The sequence below is a fragment of the Trichechus manatus genome, unplaced genomic scaffold, assembly GCF_000243295.1.
Source record: "Trichechus manatus latirostris isolate Lorelei unplaced genomic scaffold, TriManLat1.0 scaffold00088, whole genome shotgun sequence".
Classification (NCBI taxonomy): domain Eukaryota; kingdom Metazoa; phylum Chordata; class Mammalia; order Sirenia; family Trichechidae; genus Trichechus; species Trichechus manatus.
The window spans coordinates 11,014,417-11,035,998 of NW_004444024.1; positions in this window are offsets into that span (position 1 = coordinate 11,014,417).

Consider the following 21,582-nt stretch of genomic DNA (forward strand, 5'->3'; position numbering starts at 1 on the left):
AAATATAAAGCTTTGGCTTGCTAGGATTTAATTTTACATAAATGGGTTCATTTCAGTTTTGTCTTTCTTTTAAACAATGTTTTAACCCATTATTTTAAAGGGCTTGAAAAGAAGAAATAAAATTGGATAGATTTTTGTTTTTCTGATCTTTTTCTTGTCAATTTCTAATTTTACAAACAAGAATTTTTATACTAGATATCATGATCCTTTCTAATTTGTGACCATCCTCACCCTCCAAAAAACAAACAGACGACAGACAAACTCTACTGAAGATAAAGAATGTTTACGTCACATAACTAATTCTGTAGGACACTGATAAATCACATCTTCATCCTTAGATCAGTTTTTCCCACTAGATTATAAGCAACTTCCTGTTTCATTTTGAGGAGACCCAAGACTTTCAAGTGGATTAGAGTTAACCTAATACTTGTGCAAGATGATGTGAGTGTACACATGCAAATGTAGAATATTAAATATAAGGAAATCTTGTCATTCTTTCAATAAACAGTTATTGAGAGCCTATAATGTGCCAGGCACATTTAGGCACACGGGACTCATCAGTGAAAATAGATAACTAACTCCTGTCCTTGAGGAGTTTATATTCTAGTAGGGAAACCAAGCAATAAATAATGAACAGAATACATAAATTGAAGCATTTTAGAAGGCGGTATGTGCTAAGGATAAAATAGAGTAAGGAAAGGGGGATAGGAATTCCTAACTATGATTTTAAAATAAGGCAGTCATGGTAGGTGTTGTGGAGAATATGGCATTGGAGCATTGAGGAGAAGGATATCTGGAAAGAGAATCCTGAACAGAGGGAAAAGAAAGTCAAAGGCCCTGTGGTGGGGGCATATGGAAGGACTAGAGAGGAGACCAGTATGCTGTGAAAAAACGAGCAAGGTAAGGGTCGTAGGAGACGAGCTCAGAGAGTTTGAAGAGAGGCAGTAAGATCCTGTTAAGCCTTGTAGTAATGAAAATTTGTGATTCATAAATATTCTGAAAATTAAAATCCTGCCTGAAGGTATTTTGGCCCAAGACTTCCTCCCTGGGATCTTAAATTGTACACATAACATCGTTTTATTTCACTAATAATTCAAGAAAGTTTATGCCCTGTCACAATTTTCCTCTGTTGTCTTGGTTCCACTTCCTCCCCTTGAAAATCTTGGAGGTAGGAAAAACATGAAAATCTGCAGACTCACAAATATATGCTTACAGTTGTGCCAAAAAAGCCCAGATGTTTAGAGAATGGGCTCAGAACCTTGCGCAGCTTTTTGCCTTCTTTCTTTATCTCACCATTGTTGCAGCACCTCTGGTAATGTGATCCTCCAGTGCTGTCACACACTTTAGAAGCAGTGCCAGATATCAGCCTGGCCTTTTAATTTAAGCACGGACAATGGCTTGTTTCCAGCAGTCCCACTGTAGACAATTTATTGATTTGCTTTTCAGTTTAGTATTTGTAAAATGTACCAGACTGACATCCACACAAACTTGAGTCTTATTATTATTTTTTAATCCTCTACCACAGGTTCGATGGCAATGGGTTACCTAGCTGGAGCCTCAGCAAATTCTTCACTCCTTCCTCAATCCAGAACACATATGATCCATGCTAGATGAAACAAGGTATTCACAAGTACATAAATAAATAAATAAATAACATGATTAAGATTAAATACCAGGGACAGACAAGATCAGACTGACAGCCCCTTAGCAGCAGAAACTGTGACCGTTTAGTCACCACAAATACTTACATAGCAGTCAAATATATATTTGTGGAATGAATGCATAAATGGAAAGCATATACTTTTTTTTGCAGTAAGAGAAACTACACTTTGAATATTCTTTTCTACTTAATAATTCAATGACCTTGGCCATTGCACATTAACTTCTCTATGTGTCAATCTCCTCATCTGAATAACGGGCATAATTGTAGTACCACTTCATGAAGTTTATTGTGATAATTAAGTACACTAAATAAATTAATGAATGTAGAAACTACCTGGCACATATTGACCTTCACATGTTACTTTTACCACTTCCCATGTCCACCTTTGTTTCCTTGAACACATACCCACATACAACAGTCTTTTCACACAATTCACTGAGCATCAAATGTTTTCTATGATCCTTAGCTCTTCCTGTTGACATCCTCTTTATTGTTTGAGGCTTTCCTCTTACATGTAGTTTCCCCATTCTCTGAGTACCCCTAGAACTTCATTTGCAGCTACCTATACTGGTTCCTGTCTCCTAGTCTCTTCTGCATATGAAGATTCCAGAGAGCAATGAACTATTGGTCTCTTCCCATCTGACATCAGCAATGATATCCCTCATTACATGCTGTTATGGATTGAATTATGTCCTCCTAAATGTGGGTCAACTTGGCTAGACCATGATTCCCAGTATTGTGTGGTTATCCTCCATTTTGTAATCTGCTATATTTATCCTATGTGTTGTAAATCCTAACCTCTGTGATGTTAATGAGACAGGATTAGTGGAAATTATGTTAATGAGGCAGGGCACAATCTACAGGATTATGTTGTATCTCAAGTCAATCTCTTTTGAGATATAAAAGACATAAGCAAGCAGAGAGGAGATGGACCGCCTACCACCAACTAAGAAGAGCCGGGAGTGGAACGTGTCCTTTGGATGTGGGGTCCCTGTGCTGAGAAACTCCTAGACCCACAGGAAGATGGATGACAAGGACCTTTCCCAGAGCTTAAAGAGAGAAAAAGTCTTCCCCTTGAGCTAGTGCCCTAATTTGGACTTCTAGTCTCCTAAACTGTGAGAGAATAAATTTCTGTTTATTAAAGCCATCTACCTGTGGTATTTCTGTTACAGCAGCACCAGATAACAAAGACAGAATTTGGTACTGAGAGTGGGGTGCTGTTCTAGCAGATACTTATGATGTGGAAGCAATTTTGGAACTGAGTAAAAAAGAACCAGGAGACTCCGAGTGCCTTCGGGCAGGAGGCTTCGTGCTAGAGTGGGGTGCTTCTGGATACTTATTAGTGGAGCTATGTTTGCAGACCCATGGAGCGAGAATGCTGAGTGCCTTCTGGCCAAGAGGCCAAAGATCCAGGAAGGAGAGGCTGAAGAAACAAGGAGCACAGGAAGCAGAGCTACCTTAGTCTCAAAGGGTATGGCCACAACCTCTGAGGTTTCAAAGGGTGGAACCATGGCCTGCTGGGTCCCAAAGGGTGGGGCCACGGCCTCCTAGGCTTCAAAGAGTCAGATCTTCACCAACTCACTTCTGGAGTGTGGGGCTGCCTTTCATCAGTGCCAGAAGGATGGGGCCAGATCTGCTGCCCACAGCTGAGGGGGAAGGGCTGCCATGCCCCAGTGGCAGAAGAACAGGGCCTGCCAGGGTTGAGGTTGTGGGGTCACCACTCAGATGGACTGGGATAATGGGGCTGCCCAAAGCCAAGGGAGCAGAGTTGCTGTTCCAGTGGGCCTGGAAGGTGGAGTTGAAGCCCAGGGATGATTGGCCTCAACCCAGAATCTGGAGAATGTGGCCAACACCCGGAGTCTGGAGGACAGGGCCATGGCCTAAATGATTTCAGAGAACAGAGGATTATTTTCAAGCCTTGAGAGCTAACGTAATGTGTTCTGTTGGGTTTTGGACTTGCTTGATGCCCATTATCTTTTCTTTTCCTCCAATTTCTCCCATTTGTAATGGAAATGTCTACCTCATGCCTGTTTCACCATTGTACTTTGGAAGCAGATAACTTATATTCTAGATTTCACAGACAAAGAGGAATTTTGACCCAGCATGAAATGGTTGAACATCAACCAATTCTTTTTGGTACAGTGACTCTGTGTATTCCTTCCGTCTTCTTTTGATTCTTCCTGCATTGCTCAATATTTTGCCCACAGAATCCTTCAATATCGTAACTGGAGGCCTAAATTTTTTCTTCAGTTCTTTCAGGTTGAGATATACTAAGTGTGTTCTTCCCTTTTGGTTTTCTAACTCCAGGTTATAATACTTTACTTTGTCTTCTCAAGCTGCCCTTTAAGATCTGTTCAGCTATTTTACTTAGTCATTTCTTCCTTTCATTTTAGCCACTTTCAGAGTCTCTTCTGACAACTATTTTGGTCTTTTCTTTCTTTCCTGTCTCTTTAATGACGTTTTGCTTTCTTCGTGTATGATGTCCTTGATGTCATCCCACAACTTGTTTGGTCTTCAGTCATTAGTGTTCAATGCATCGAATCTGTTCTTCAAATGGTCTCTAGTAGGCCTCAGTAAATATTTATTGGCTTAAAGAATGAATGAATGAGCTTCCTGAGGGCAGTGATTGTCCCTGTTCTGCAAAGCTAGGTTGACAATGTCAAGAGATCCTTGAAGTAGGGTTGCCAGATTTAGTAAATAAAAATATAGGACACCAAGTTAAATTTGACCTTCAAATAAACAACTAATAATTTTTAGTAAAAATATGTCCTATGCAATATTTGTGATATAATTACACTAAATATTTTTTCATTGTTTATCTGAAATTCAAATGTAACTGAGTGTCTTGTATTTTATCTGGAAACCCTACCCTAAAGTCACTTTCAAATGAGTAAGTCTTTCTGTTCCCATGCCAAGAATGAAAATGGTGACTCCAGTCCATCTACGTGACATCCAGTGAAGGTCATGATAAACATAAATTGGATTTAAACCTGTATTATTCATCTACACTCTACATTCACCACTAATAAATTAAACTTCACTCCTGAAAATATACTGTGGTGGGCCATGAGGTCCTTTTCTTTCTATTGAGGTAATAGTAAAAGTTACATAAAAGCTTCCAAAATTACAGTTGCAGCCCCAAGGCACTGGCAACTCAGGCTTTCATTTGCCACTTTTATTTGATCAGTTCTAGGGAAGAAACAAGGTCTGTGGGCCAGTCCTACTCACCCCAACATATTTCATTTGGGTTTATTACTCACATCTCTGGCATTAATGACACTTTGTTCCATATAATTTAGTACTTGGACCTTTTTAATCTGTAAATATTCAGCATAGGTTATTGCTACATGCAATATATAGGTTATACATCTGTCATGTTCAACTCTTTAGTTCCTAGCAAAGTTCTTGGCACAAAGTTGGTGGTCAATAAATAGTTGGTGAATAAACAAATGGTTAAGATCTAAGACTCTGGAATTGGATAGAATCAGATTCAAATTCTGACTCTGTCATTTATTACTTTGCTGAGTGACCTTGCCAAGTTACTTATCCTTTCAAGACTTAATTTCTTGCCTATAAAATGGAAATAAAAATAGTACCTAGGACATAGTTATGCTTCAAAGATTAAATGAAATCTTGCACTTAAGCTGCTTAGTAGAGAGTCTGGCATTGTAGCAAATGCTTTCAACCGTCAGCTAATATTATGTTACATTTTGCAATATTACTGTGGGAAAAATGTGAACAAAATACCATCCCTGCTGCATGAGAACATGACCTTCAGTTAATTCTCTAGCTCTGTTTCCCTGATAAACCTGATAAAGCTAAGAATGTCAACATGTTCCTAGGCAACATAGCTAATAGCAAAATTTATCCCTGAGTGGTAAACTACATCTGGATTGGGAAGAACTACAAATGAACTATAAATACTTCATGGGTACACCATGTTCTGGGATTCTCAGAGTGTGGTGTAACACCTGTGTTGTAATACATACTCCCTCGTGGCAACTCTGGAAGCTATTGTTATGAAGTGTGTTAAAAGAGATATTAGTCCTTCTGGGGTATGGGATGTCTAAACTAGAGTGGACCTATACCCACCAACGTGGATCTCAACTCCTTGCAGGTGAAATTGTCATCTGGAAAGAAGGCAGCTCCTGGATGGCTGTGTGAACTGCTGTCTGCACTGCATACAGGACTATTTTCCTGGAGAGGAATGCCTGATGCTGCTCTGCCCACAAGCTTGGCTGCCTTCCTTTCTTCTTCTTAGTAGACTCTCATTGTGGTCTAGGGTGGCCTTGTGGGTCTAATGCTCATCTGAACCTAAGAAGAGCTCTAGTGGGTGTTCCAGCTCTGTCTATCAGAAAGGTACTTCTGTTTTGTGTTCTTAATAAATTATCAAATTATCATGGAATGTTAAGACTGGAAGAAATCTTACAAGTCATCAACTTTGAAAATTGTCCCAGTGTGGGCAGCTCTTTTGCAGTATTTGCAGCAACTAGTCACTATGCCTCTTCTTCAAGAGTTTCAGCCACTGTCCTTGCCATTAGAAAGGGCTTTGTTCTGAGCAGTGATCTGCCTAACTGAAATATCTAACTGTTAGCTCCATCTCTGTCCTCTCTGGAGAGCTACAGACAATATGTTAGGTTCTTCCTCATGGCCAACATTCACCTATTTGAAGACAGAAGTCTTATCCTCCATTAATTTCTTCTTTTTTCAGCAAAAACATGACCAGTTTCCTGAACTATTACCTACTGTCTTTTCTATCTTTCTTTCTCTACTAAGCCATCACATTAATTTCTCAGTACAGTTTCTAGAGCAGATGGTAATATCTCTCACTCAGAGCAAAGCCTTTCTATTTATCCAAACATTTTGAGGCACTTCAAATATTTTTTTGGGTTCTTATTTTATGCTACAGGTTTCTTTAGGTATTGTGACTACATGAGAAGAACATGAAGCTGCCCTGCTCTATGGTTATACTGTGCTTCTTTAAATAGGCTGTATTTCTTTTTATTTACAGGAATAACAAACATTTATTATTTTATAAGTTGGAAAAGGCAGAAAAATACACAGAAAAACTAAAGCATATGACAAAAATACATATATATGTATTATATGAATAATTGCAATTACTAAAAACTTCTGACTATATAATGTATGCTTTTGCATAATACCCACTAGATTCAAATCCTGGCACTACAAATTATTGGAGATATAAATTTGGGCAAGTTATTTAATTTCCCTAGGCCTCAATTTCCTAATCTTTAAAATGGGGATAATAATTTGGGGTTGTCAGACAATAAAGTGTTCAAAAGCAAAGATGTCACTTTGAGGACTAAGGAGCGCCTGACCCAAGCCGTGGTATTTTCAATCGCATCATATGCATGTGAAAGCTGGACAATGAATAAGGAAGACCAAAGAAGAATTGACATCTTTGAATTGTAGTGTTGGCAAAGAATAGTGAATATACCATGGACTGCCAAAAGAACAAACAAATCTGTCTTGAAAGAAGTACAACCAGAATGCTCCTTAGAAGCAAGGATGGCGAGACTATGGCTTACATACTTTGGACATGTTGTCAGGAGGGATCAGTCCCTGCAGAAGGACATCATGCTTGGTAAAGTTGAAGGTCAGCAAAAAAGAGGAAGACCCTCAACGAGATGGACTGACACAGCAGCTGCAACAATGGGCTCAAGCATAATGATTGTGAGCATGGCACAGGACCAGGCAGTATTTTGTTCTGTAGTACATAGGGTCGCTATGAGTGGGAACCAACTCAACGGCATCTAACAACAACAGCCCTTTGGGACTGTCTGCATAATAGAAATGGGGAAAGTGATCCGATGTGTCTCCAAGGCTAGGTCCTAAAAGTTGATACAGCTTCTGCTTGTATCCATCCATCCATCTATCATCTATCTCTGCACTCTTGTTTTTGGTAGCACTGTACAAGAAATCTGGCTGCTCTGAAGATGCCATTATGGAGGGACCAAGTGCAGAGACCACATAGATATAGAAACAGAAGCTTGAATAGCTGCAGCTTTTTCAGCTCCCAGCTACTGAAGTCTTCCCAGTCCAGGCCATGGACATATGTGTGAATGAATCCTCAGACTCAATCATATGAGAGACCCTGAGTAAGCAAGGCTTAGCTTAGCTCAGTCAACTGTAAAATCAGGAAGACAATGAAAAATGCTTGTTATTAAGTCACTACATTTTGTGGTGATTGGTTCAGCAGCAATAGATAACTAATGCAGAGATAGAATATTATTTGACTCATAAGGTTTATGAGGCATGAGATGATTTATATAAATTATTTAACATAGAGAAGTGGATCTCAAACTTTAGTGTCCGACGGAATCACCTGGAGGGTTTGTAAAAAAATAGATTTCAGGGCCCCACCTCATCTTCCAAAATTATTCCTGATTTAGCGACTCTGGGATGAGACCTGAGGACTTAATTTCTGACAGGTTCCTAGGTGATGTTGATGCTGACAGTCCAGGAACCATACTTTAAAGACCATGGTATAGAGAAAATATTCAATTTATAAACTTTATTCTTACTGTCATTTCTATCACTTACTGTTTGCTCTTCAATGAAAATTAAGTAAGCATTTTCTCTCTGCCATGTCCTATGGGTACAAAGGAAAATTATACAAAGTTTCTCTCCCTAACTCACAGTCTAATTTATCTTTTTATCCCTAGTGTTGATCACAGCTTCCACATAGTAAGTGCTTAACGATTGCTTGTTAGAAAATATATGACAGCTCCCACATCTGTTTATGGCTATATGGAGTATTGAAGAAAGAGAAATTGTAAGAGATAGAGAGAGAGGAAGAGAGAGAGAGAACATAAATTTCATGCTCCTTGCTCTAAACCGTTTTTGGTTCACATTAAGACAAGTTTTCATATTGTCCTTTTCTAATTGTTAAGAGTGTACATCAAGGCAGGAGTACACTGTCTACAAATACTTCTTTCATTTCCTCAGTCTCTTTACAATAAAAAATAAAATTATTGAATGATTCTACTACAAAACTTGAAGAAAATTGTTATCAGACACTTGATTTTGTTTTATGGCTATCATTCATTCTGATAAAAAATGCATCAGTTGTTTGGGGGTTTGAGCACTCTCTTTAGCTCAGGATGCGGGTACATCAGCATTCATCTTGCAGACAAGATTTTGTGGATATGAGTGTAGAAAAATATGACTGAACAAAACCAGCCTTGAGGATCCCCTAGAGTTTTCAGATAGCCAAGTTTTATGGGTACTTTCAAGGTTGGTCACATTTGTGAGCCCTATCAAGATTTCAAAGTGCATATTTAATGTTTGGCTCCTTCCTTTTCCATCCTATCCATACAAATAGCATGAGGACAAATGGCACAATCTATGTAAAAACTCTTCAACCCGGGCAGAGCTCCACTTATATATATACTTAAGATAATTAATACCTTGTTCGCTTATTTCTAACAGCTTGTAAGAAATACAGGGAATTCAAATATTAGTTTCCATACTATGCAACTTGTGTATGTTATTGTGATGGTTAAGGTTATGTGTTAACTTAGCTAGGCCATGATTCTCAGTAGTTTGGCAGATATTACATAATCATCCTCCATTTTGTGGTCTGATATGAGCAGCCAATCAGTTGAAAGGGGCGTTTCCTTGGGGGTATGGCCTGCATACAGTACATATGGATGTTCTGGCAAAGCTCGCCCTCTCTAGATCCTGCATCCAACTCATCATCCTCTGACCTCTGGCTCTTGGGACATGAGCCAACAGCTGCTGTCTGACCTGCAGATTTTGAAATTTGCCAGCTTCCACAGCCCCATGAGCCAGTAGCCTGTTGTCTGACCTGCCGATTTTAGGTTTGTCAGCCCCTGCAACCACATGAGTCAGGAGAAGCCCCCACTGTGTTGTCTGACCTACAGATATGAGACTTGCCAGCCTCTACAACTGCATGAGCCATTTCCTTGAAATAAATCTCTCTTTATATGTATACGCTTCACTAGTTTTGCTCATCTACAGAACCCAGCCTAAGACAGTTGTGTTGAGGGAAATCCTGTACCTACCATTGTTAAATGCTTAGGGAAATGTACATAAGGAGAAAAGTTGTTCTTTGTCTTGATAGAAGATATGATTTTGAGAGGAAGACAATATTTGTAAGTGAGACAAGCTATGTCTTTGTCAAACATGTTTGGAATCGTGATTCTTCTGCTAAAAATCTTCTGATGTTTTCATATTGCTTTTAGGGAAAAAAAAAATGAAAATAATGAAGCCTTATTGAATGACCAGCAAAGCCTCTATGATCTTCCTCGTTAATCCATCTCTGATGAGCCTTACTCTCCCATTTTCTCTACTCTCCCATTTCACATCCACTCCAGCACACATCACAGCCTTTTATATTACCACATCTTTACATCAGCATTTTTCTCTTCCTGGAGTATGTTCACCCTTGGCCTTTGCACAGTGTCATATATATAGTAACCATGCAACACAAAGGATTTCTACAATCTCTTATTAATATAGTCCTCTTACAGTGAAACCTGTGAAAGCCAGAACTCAACAGGACTGACTGCCTTGTTTTTCCAGGTCTCGAAAGTTTTCCCCGTTTGACAGAGTTCAGTCTTACCACTTTTCTATCACTCGATTTAGTGGAAAATATTTGAGTCTTCCTTCTCTGACAGGTTTCCACCTTACACAGGTTTTGGCTTTTATAGGTTTTACCGTACTGTGCTATTTTAACTATTGCCTATGCCAACAAGGCTACAAGATGAATGTTTGAGTTTGTGTCAACTTCACCTTTGTGTTATCCCACAAAATACAGCACTGTTCCTGGTATTTTATGACTATTAAATGCCTCTTAATTAAACAAAAGATGCAAGATGTACATATTCAAAACAACTAGAATGAAATAAAAAATAGACTTAAAACGGAAAAAAAAAGACTAAACCATTTGGTACTAACAAAAGAGACCATGGACAGTAATTAAGCAAGCAATCAATTGTAGCAAAGGATGACTTCATCCAGGAGGTAAACTTTTGATTTTGATTAATTTATGTTCAATTGAGCATCTGGAAATTGATTCATGCTCTTAGGGCAGCAAGTGCAACTTTTCTACACTGACAATTCAAACCACATCTCTACCAATCTTAATTTTGGGAAGAAAGGCATAGGCATGAACAGGGGAAGGACTAGGAAACTTGCACTTCTTAAGTGAATACAATATGTCCATACCTCAGTAAGAGTTAGAACAACCCTGTGAGATGTGACTTTTTCTCTCTTGTTTTAAGAGATGAGTAACCAGAGACTCAAAGGTAAATAAATTATACAAGGTCATATATTAAGTGGCAGAGCTAGGATTCAAACCCTGGCAGGCTCCAAATCTCATGGTCCTTTCAATGTACCATGAGGTTACTCAAAGTCACTAGGAGAAAGGAAGGAACATAGATTTCCCATGCTATTGTGTTTTTCAAAAAGAGGAAGATAAATTTATTGGAGATTTACTATTCATTCACTCAAACTTTTAATAAAGCTACAACGTTATGTAATGGTAAGTACGAAAATAGCACAAATATATAGTCCCTGTTCTTGTGGAGTACATGTGAATTGGGCGTTAGTCAAAAAACTACATAAATAAATGCAAAATGGTGACAGTGTGATACGTGATAAAAAGAAGGGCTATCTAGTTCTTTGAATTAGTATAACAGAAGAAATTGATTTGGTTAGGTCTTTCATCATGATGTGATGAAAGAATGGCAATATCAGAGATCAGCAGAAATCTGCAAGTATGTGTGTCGGCAGAAGGGAGGACATGAACGAAGCATTCCAAGCATAGGAAGCAGCATAAACCAGGGCCCTAGGAGCAGGAAGGATCAGCTTATGTATGCGGGAACAACAATGTATTCCAGATCCTTTCACCTAAGAAGAGAGTATACAGAAATCTTCTCACACTAAAATCCGGCAAAATTGGAAGATTTTGTGTCTAGAAAAGATCAATTTTGATTTCAGTGTAAGCATCAATCTGGGCTTGCCAATTTTCTTCCATTTTTTAACCATTATGCTTCTCACCCCATGTATGTCACAAGGTACTCATGTTGGAACAATGGATTTTCACCAGGGTGATCAATAGGATTGTTGTCGATATCCTTTAAATAGACAAGTACAGATTTTTCAGAAATTTGGGACTTATATGAATGAGCATGGTCTTTGGATTGTGGACGATCTGGGCTCAAACCTTGACTCTCCCTCTTATTAGCTAGACCAGCTTGAGCAGGCTGCTCAAACTCTCTGAGCCTCAATTTCTTTGTAAAGTGTTGCATTAAGTAAATAGGAGAATGAATGGAAAGTGCTAAACACATATTTAATATCCTGCCCATTCCTTCCTCTTTCCTTCATTAATCCACTCAATTTCATCTTCATACACTATATGTGTTGCATTTAGTCTTTTGACAAAATTCCTTCTTTCCTCTTTCCCCCTTTCTTTCATTTCGTATCTTTTTTCTTTCATTCCTGGTAATAAATCAAAGAAGTCCTTACTTTACTACTTGCATGCTATATTGAATCCCAAAGAGTTTTATTTCATCATAAACCAGGGGTAATCTCTTCTAAGTTATTTTTTTCTTATAGAAATGATGTTGTATATCATACTGTATAATTGCATTGCTTTCTACAGCATAAAAAGGGAATGATGCAGACAAATGGCATTTTTGTCAGCTTCAAAGACACAGGTTCCCAGAAAACAATGTTGAATCAACGATTCTCACTTGATGTGTTTGTTTCATTGTCAGCAAAGTTCTTTGTAATGGAAGTGGGGTGAGGAGTCCAAAGTAATGGGCATATGCATTTGCATTTGACACACACAGTTGTACTTATTTTGGGGATAATAGTTCTCAATTTTCAATGATTCCTGTTTCATCGAAATCACCACTTAGGTCTAGGTTTCCTTTTTATCATTTTTCATTATTAGCAGCACTACAAAGACACGTGTTAGACTTGGAAATGCGAGATGTCTTAATAGGTAATGTGCTTGAAAATCAGAGATATTTTGTAATTCTCCCTGGTTGAGTCTTCGAATTAGTGCTGGGAATAGCACCCCTGTTTTTGAAGGAAGTCTCATGCCTACAGTTAATATTTTCTTCATGTTAATCCAGCAGAAGTAACCTAGCCCTTCCTCTGAATGTTGTTGGCATTGTTTTTAAAACAGACATCCATAAATAAAGGAAAGCACTAGCCCACGTCATCTTCCCATATATGCAATCACCATCTACTCTTGATCTGACATGGCTATTTTCTTGTTTGTGACTCTCCCACTAGATGATAAGCTCCTTGAATCAGGAGACTTTATCCTGTACACAATTATAACTTAGCACAAAGTAAGTGTCCAATAAATAGGAGTTGAATTTAAAAAAAAAAAAAAGGATAAAGATTGCCCCTTACTTGAACACATCTATCATTTGCAATAGGTCCTAGTGGCTTTCCTGTCTTGAAGTCTTTCTCATAGTCTTTCTTACAGAAAGGGAGGGAAGGGAGAAAAACAAAGTTCAGTGTCTGATATTTGCTAGGTGTCATGCTCTGCTCTGTGTTTTTCATACTTAGCTAATTTATCCACAGTTATCATGGTTAAATATTTCCCCCCACTTTACAGAAAAGAAACCTAAGGCTCCGAGAACTCAGAGAAGTTAAGAAAGTTTCTCAATGTCACATAGCAGAAAAGTGTCAGAACTTGGACTTGAATCTTGGCAAAGGTGGGAAGAACTGCGTGTGTGTGTGTGTGTGTGTGTGTGTGTGTGTGTGTGTGTGTGTGTGTGTGTGTATGTGTTGGGGGGGCGTTGGTAGGGAGAAGGAGACAAAAACAATGCTCAGTGAAGAAAACTGGCCACAGGAACTCTAGTCTAACAAAAAATATTCATGAATGTGATTGTACACTTTGTAAACATCATACCTATTTGAAAAAGTCTCATAGCAATTTGTATTTTAAATTATTAGATCACTCTCCAAGAAAAAAACTTTATCCATGTATCTTGTTTGGAGCATAGTCTACTTTTTTTTTTTTTTTTTCAATAAAAACCATATAAAGGCTAATAGTAAAAAAGTTGATTTAAGAAAGAAGACATTAATCATTGAATTCTTATATATTTTACACAATTGAAATGGGAAAATTTAGACTACACACGGTCCTCTGACACAATTGCTAGGTCTATGTGATTTTGTGAGCCAATTGGCTTGGAATAAAGGGCACCGTTTCTCTCTGGGGGCTGTTTTGAGCAAAAGCAATCAGGCAGTGGTGCAATTACAGCACCTGCAAATACTGTAAACTTGTCTACCCACGATCTACCACAGGTTGGAGTCCCTGGGAAGCTGACTCTGGGATGGAATTTAGCATTCAGGATGTTTATTTAGATGTGCCTTTGGGAGCAACACCTGTGGAAAGGAGGGTAGGAAGCAGGATTTGGCACAGAGAGAAGTCAAGATGCACTGTGGCCAACAACAGCCTCCGCCTATCCCGTGGAGAGCTCTAGGTTAGATTGGGCCCTCTGAATTGTCCCAAGTTGGGCCAAGATGGCCAGGCCTTTATACTCTTGAACTTACCAGTCACTCACGTACACCCCTACCCCCATCCCAGAAAAGAGTGTGCCCCTGGGTGAGGTAGATCTCTGCAGCTGAGGCAACCCCTGAAGGAGCTGACAGTGGAAGGCTATTGCCCGATTAGCACCCCAGCAGCTGATGCAACAAGGCCTTCATGAAAAAAGGGTCTAGGAAGCCCTGGTGCACCTCAGTGTCCACCACGGAGTCCAAACGATACCACCTCACCCCCTACTCGATGTCCTTAAGGATGTAGCTATACCCAGCCAGGGGAAGTTCTTCCGCTCCTGTGAACTAGTAGAAAGGCTACATGATTACGATGGTCAGCTTGCATTTATTTGTAAACTTTATATCCCATTTACAGTCTTACTTTAGGTAAAGCAAAAAGGATTTTGTGAGATTTTACTGGTTATATTACAGATGACCTTATAAACAGACTTTACAAAGTAATTAAATTGAGAATTGTGCCTAACTCCAAGTGTTGTACGCATGTGAATGTTTCTTTGGCTACTGATCCTTCTTTGTAAATGTTCTCTAATTAAGGATGGTGGACAGTGCCTTGATTGTTTTAATTATTGTCTGTCTTAGTTATCTAATGCCGCTATAACAGAAACACCACAAGTGGGAGGCTTTAACATACAGAAATGTATTCTCTTATAGTTTAGGACATTTGTTGTTGTTGTTAGGTGTGTGGAGTTGCTTCCGACTCATAGCGACCCTATGTACAGCAGAACAAAACACTGCCTGATCCTGTGCCATCCTCACGATTATTGCTATGTTTGAGACCATTGTTGCAGCCACTGGGTCAATCCATCTCGTAGAGGAAGCTAGAATCTGAATTGGGGATGCTGGCTCTAGGGGAAAGCTTTCTCTCTCTGTCTGCTCTGGGCGTCCATCATAATCTCTTTTCAGCTTCTGTTTCTTGGCTCCTTGGTCATCTTCATGTAGCATAGCATCTATATTCCCCCATCTCTGCTTTTTGCTGCTTGCTTTATCTGCTCTTTTCTATCTCAAAAGAGATTGATTTAAGATACACCCTACAATAATACTATCTCATTAATATAAAAAAAGAAATCTCTATTCCGAAATTATGACCACGGGTATAGTAGGACTTACAACACATACTTTGGGGGACAAAATTCAATCCATAACACTGTCCTTTTCATTTATCTTTACATTTAGGTTTCCTCCGAATTTACTCTATTTATCATATACCTGGGCTTTGTGGTCCTGACTTGAAAAAATTATTTTCCATAGTAGCTCATTTTAACCTGCACGTTGTTCTGCATATTCCACAAAATATCTTTCTTTTGTTATACAAATCGCACATAGAGCTGAGATGTATACAACTCTGTTCTCATATTAGTTGGGAAGAATAATTTATGATAATGTGGGAGAAAATTCTGTCATTCTGGTTATAATGGGTGACTGTACAAATTATCACTTTACAAAAAATGTCCTTTCAGCAAGGTGCTTATCCTTTGATCCTGCAATTCTGTTCCTGTTTTTACCCTATGGAAATGTACATGTAGATATGTGTGTATGTGTATGTATATGTGTATATTGGAGCCCTGGTGGTGCACTGGTTAAGCACTCAGCTGCTAACTGAAAGGATGGTGATTCAAACTCACCCAGTGGCTCCACAGGAGAAAGACCTGGCAATCTGCTTCCATAAAGATTACAACCAAGAAAATCCTATGAGGCGGTTCTACTCTGTCACATGAAGTTGCTATGAGTTGAAATGGACTCAGTGGCACACAACAACAATATATGTAGATGTATATACGTGTGTGTGCTTGAACACGCGCACACAGACACACACACACGGATATTTGTTACAGCATTACTAACCAATTTGAACAACTGGAAGCAATCTAATGATCCAACAATAGGATTCTAGTAAAATAAATCATGATACATATGCTCTATAAAATAATATATGGGCATAAAAATTGCCTAGTAAAATAATATTTAGTATCAAGGACTATTTGTCAAAATAGAAGAAAAAAAATTTAGCATTCAAAACGGTCTATAAAATATAGTGTTATGTGTATGAAAAGATGAAGCACTGTGGTGGTTTCAAATCCTAGCTCTATCAGTTTAATATACTTTGTGATCATGAGCATGGTACTTAACCCTCTGAACCTAAGTTTTTTTTTTTTTTTTAAGTTAGCAAAATGTTTATAAAAAGAACATATTTGAAGTACTGCTGCCAGAAATAACAGACAAACATGCAAACACACATACACAAATGCACACACACACACACACATCTCTTTTGTCTAACACATTAGGTGTTTGTACTGGGTACTCAACAAATGTTCGTTTTTGTATCTCCAGTTCCAGGTATCCAGTAAATGTTTGTTGAATCAAGGAACACTAAATAAAATAAAATTAAAAAAAAAAACCTATAGTTTTCCAAATTTTACCTGTTGGATAATATTGAGTATCACCTACAACAGCATTTATAGGTCTCAAAGTACAAAATATTTGCAACCAAGAGCATATTTACTAAATCTATAATTATGCATTTCTTTAAAAATTTATAACTCTTCTTATTGTAAAAGGGATCTGATGTGCAACCCAAATCATTCACTCTTGATAAGCTTTCTTTTGTTATTGATGATAATAGTTCTTTTCACATTATCACAGAGAATGACATTATATTATTATATTATAGCAATAAAAATCCCAACAACAAACAAATCAGTTTCCATAGGGCTATCACAAACATTATCTTGTTGAATATTTAAAAAGTTCAATGTGTGACCAGTAAAAAAGCAAATAAAACTAGCTGCCATTAAGTTGACTAGGCATGATTAACTGAAGTGTAATCTGAATTCAGTCCTCAAAAGAATTAATCCATCCCAAATTCTCCTGAAGTATAATCTGAATTCAGTCCTCAAAATAATTAATCCATCCCAAATTCTCCTTTGTAAAAATCAGCTCAAAACATTTTTTTGAAAGGTTCTGGTTTTACAAGGATATATACATTTTGTCTTATTGGACATTATCAGAGACATGCATTTTCAGTATGCTATGCAAAAAGAAACGCATACTTTTTACTTCAAAGTACAAAGGAACTGACATTATCTGTCCTACTTTCTCACTTACATAATAAAACATTATTACATTCTAGTGTGACATCTAATAAGTTTTTCTTACAGCTACTTTTAAAAATGGGATTTAATTTTTTTTTTTCCTCCAAATACAATGGACTCAAGTGAGCAAATTCAATTTATCCAAGTATTTGTTGGGTAACTACTATGTGCCAGGAACCCTTCCAGATTCTCAAAAGAGGTAGTGATATGATTTTAGATTGATAATAACAACTATCATTTATTGAACACTTTCTCTGCACTATGTTAGGCAGAAGAGAAAGCAGATAGCTGCCTAGGGATCTGGGGGAATATTGAAAGAAGAGATGATATTTGAACTGTTGCATCTGCTGAAAAGAGTTTTACCTGGAGAAAATAGGAAAAAAGCATTTTAGGCAGAGGGGATAATATATGAATAGATACTAGTCTTGAAACAGGATGATGTATTTGAGGAAAATTAATAAACTGTGGGTGGTTAAACCACCATGTGTACATACAGGAGTGGGAGACGGAAAGTGGCTTAGAAAGTATGCTACAGCCAGATGAAGGAGAAACTTGAACGGCATGCAAAGTCTTTCTTGAGTTAAACTATGAGCAGTGGGAGCTCTGGCAATTTTTAAGGTAAGGGTATATCATTAACCAATCTTTTGTTGTAGAAAGGTAGGTACCCAGGATAGATTAACTGAGGAAAGCATAGGCATATTCCAGTGTTTTATGAGGCTGCTACAGTCCAGGTGACTGACAGGGGTTCTTGACCTGAGTAAAGCAGAGAAGCTGCCCACTGGGCCTTGATATTTTGAGCACTAATAGGTAAGGTCTTTATCAGCAAAGGTCAAGACAGCGGAAGTTCATGAAATGCTTTCTCAGCATCTGTAGAACATCAACACAACCTCTTATTAGTTATCTGGTCTAAGTATGCCTTGAAGAAAATTCAGGGTTTAAACAACACAATGGTGTTTCCATCTATTGGATTTTTCCACTCTTCTACCCAATTCCTTGTTATTATTGAGACTTAAAGAAATTTGCTGTACTCAGATAGGACAAAATATCTTATCACAGCCTTATGCCTAATTTCTGTGCTGATTCTATATTCAAGGACATCCAAAGAACTACACTGATAATCATGTACCCTTACTGCCATGATACTCAAATGGAATTCTTTATTATCTGTCTGCTCCGGAGTCACAAAAGCAAACATAATTTCCAGTAGTACATTTGAGGCTGTGATAAAATTGCCTTAGTGATGACAACCACCAATGCAGTTAGGAAGATGTTGATACAACTCTGAAAAACTTAAACAACTTGCCTAACAGGAGAGTATGAAGTTTAACTATGTACAGCTTTTTTAAAACAAAAGACCAATAGGACCCATTTATTATAGTTTACATAAAAATAATCCTACTTAATAATATTAAAGTTCCATGAGTTGTTTCTCTTTCAAGAAATAAAGAATTTAAGCTTATAGCAGTCAATGATTCAAAATAGGTCACTTGATTTGGACATAAGTGACACACAAATTGAAAATAGGAAGCTCAAAAATTTTAAGATTCATTACTCTGACCTGTAGAAACTTCTTATCACCTCAAGTTCACAATTCAGCATTTTCAAGTAAAAAAAAAAAAAAAAAAAAACTCTGTTACAATAAATAGCTGCTCTTTGGTAAGGGACAGTGATAAGTTTAAATAAAAAATGAATGACATCTGTTATAATCAAGGACAATTGGCAGACATGGTATGGAGCAGCTATTTTAGAGTTCATGGTCTCTTTCTATGTGTTTCCCCATTAGAAGGGCGCATTTAAGCACTTCAACAAATTTTGCCTTTAAAGAATTTTTTTTCAGTGAGTTATCAATATTAATTTTTAACAAGTGATACCCTTTTTTTTTTTTTTGCCAAGAAGGGTTTGAAAATCATTATTTGCATGTCAACATAGGAAGACACGGTTAAAGTGTCTTTAACTTTAGGAATAGTTAAAATAAAAGAAACAATCTTTATTCATTTTTTTAACAAATATTTATTGAAACTGCTATATGCCAAACATTGTTCTAGGCACTGAAAATATACCTGTGAATAAGACAGAGATTACATTATAATGAGGACCCAAGCAAATAACAAATAAACAACACTATAACTTATAGCGGAGGGGCCCTGGTGGCCCAGTGGTCAAGAACTTGGCTGCTAACCAAAAAGTTTGCAGTTCAAATCCACCACCTGCTCCTTGGAAACCATATGGAGCAGATCTACTCTGTCCTATAGGGTCGCTGTGAGTTGGAAATGACTCGATGGCAATAGGTACTTTTTTTTTTAGTGGTACAAATTTTTGTTTGGTTATCATTACATACTAGGCACACTTACGGGTTCTTTGGATTTGTCAGTGAATAAAAACAAACATATTTGTCCTCGTGAGGCACGTACTTTAATTCCATGAAAAAAATAAAGGAGGATGAGGTGGGACCAAGAGAAAAGAAAGTTAAGATGGAGACAAAGGAGTCTTTGGAAGTGATATTTTAATAGAGACTTGAATAATATAAAGAAGTGAGACATATGAAAATTTGGTGGAATATAATTCCAGGCAGAGAAAACAGCAAGTGTGAAGGCTTTGACACAGATAAGAGCTTGATGGGTTCTAGAAATGGCAAGAACTTTATGACTGGAGCACAGTGAGCAAGGGAGTTGGTGGTATAAGATTAGGGCAAAGAGGGAAGTGAGGATCATAACATGTTTAGCCTTGGAGGTCATGATAAAATATCAAGATTTTGCTCTAAATGTGATGGGAGGACAGTAGCAGGTTTGAAGCTCATGAGTCACAATCATATTTACCTTTTAAAATATCACTCTCAGTGATATGTGGGGAACAGATAGTAGAAGGGGTAAGACTAGAAGCTAGGACATAATTTAGGAGGCTATTGTATTAGACAAGAAAAGTTATGCCCTTGACTTAGACAAAAGCAATAATAGTAGGTCTGCTGTATAGTGATCAGATTTGGGATATAGTTTGAAATTATAAGACAGAAGAATTCACTGATGGATTTGAGGTTGGCTGTTAGGGAAAGAGGAGACACAATGATGCTGCCTAGGTTTTTGGCCTGAGCAATTGGGTAAACTGTGGTGTCAGCTGCATAGATAAAGAAGTGGCTTATTAATAGTGGCAGTGGGAAATCATGAGTTCTTTTTAGGACACGTTAAATTAGAAATGACTATTACATAATGGAAGCCCTGGTGGTGCAGTAGTTAAGAGACTGGCTGCTAACCAAAAGGCTGGCAGTTCAAACCCACCAGCTGCAACTTGGAAACCCCGTGGGGCAATTCTACTGTGTCCTATAGGGTCGCTGTGAGTCAAAATCGACTTGATGGCAATGGGTTTGGTTATTTGGGTTATTATATAATGAGATGGCAAGGAGGCAAAGATATGATCAAGTGTGTAGCTTATGTGAGATGCTGGAAATACAGATAAATTTAGGAATCATTGGTATTTAGATGAAACTCAAAGCTATAGAACTGGAAAAAATCAGCTAAGGAGAGAAGATAGGTGGAAAATGTAAGAGAGCCCAAGGTTAAGCCTTAGGACCCTCCAAAATTTAGAAGTGGATAGATGAAGGGCCAGCAAAGGAGTCTGAGAAGGAACATGTAGTGATGTGTAAGTGAGAGTAATACCAAAGAATGAGTAATTGTTAACAGTGGAAGGAAAAGATGAGGGGCAGGATGAAACAGTATGTAAGAAAGCTCAAAGGTAAGAGAAAGCATAGTGCAATGGAGGATGGAAAGCATTTCTCTGTGGCAGAAAACAGAACACAGGAAGGGAGTGGTTAGAACTGACCCTGGAGAGGAAGGGATCAACAATAGTAGAAGGAGGTTTTATAGTAATCAGAGCAAGCAATGTTGGTGGCCTGGATCAGGGTGGTGGCAGGAGAGGTGGAATACAATAGACAAATTAGGGAAATGTGTATGAGGAAGGAGTGTCCATATCTGATGATGTTTTGCTACTTGGGAGTGAAGAGAACAAGTGGATTAAAGAGGAAAGTCAGGTTTCAGTTTTATTGCAATGTAGATTATTTTTCTATTTACTGTACTCCCTTTCAAACATTCTACAGTAATTGTAGCTGTTTGGAAAACAGGAAAAAAAGAAAATACCCATAATCTCAACTAGCTTAACAGAAATCCAATATCCTTTCCACATTTTAACAATACTCGCCTGTAATTTTGTAATGTTGCCTTCCTAATATATACACACATCTCTGTTTTTCACCAATTTATATCA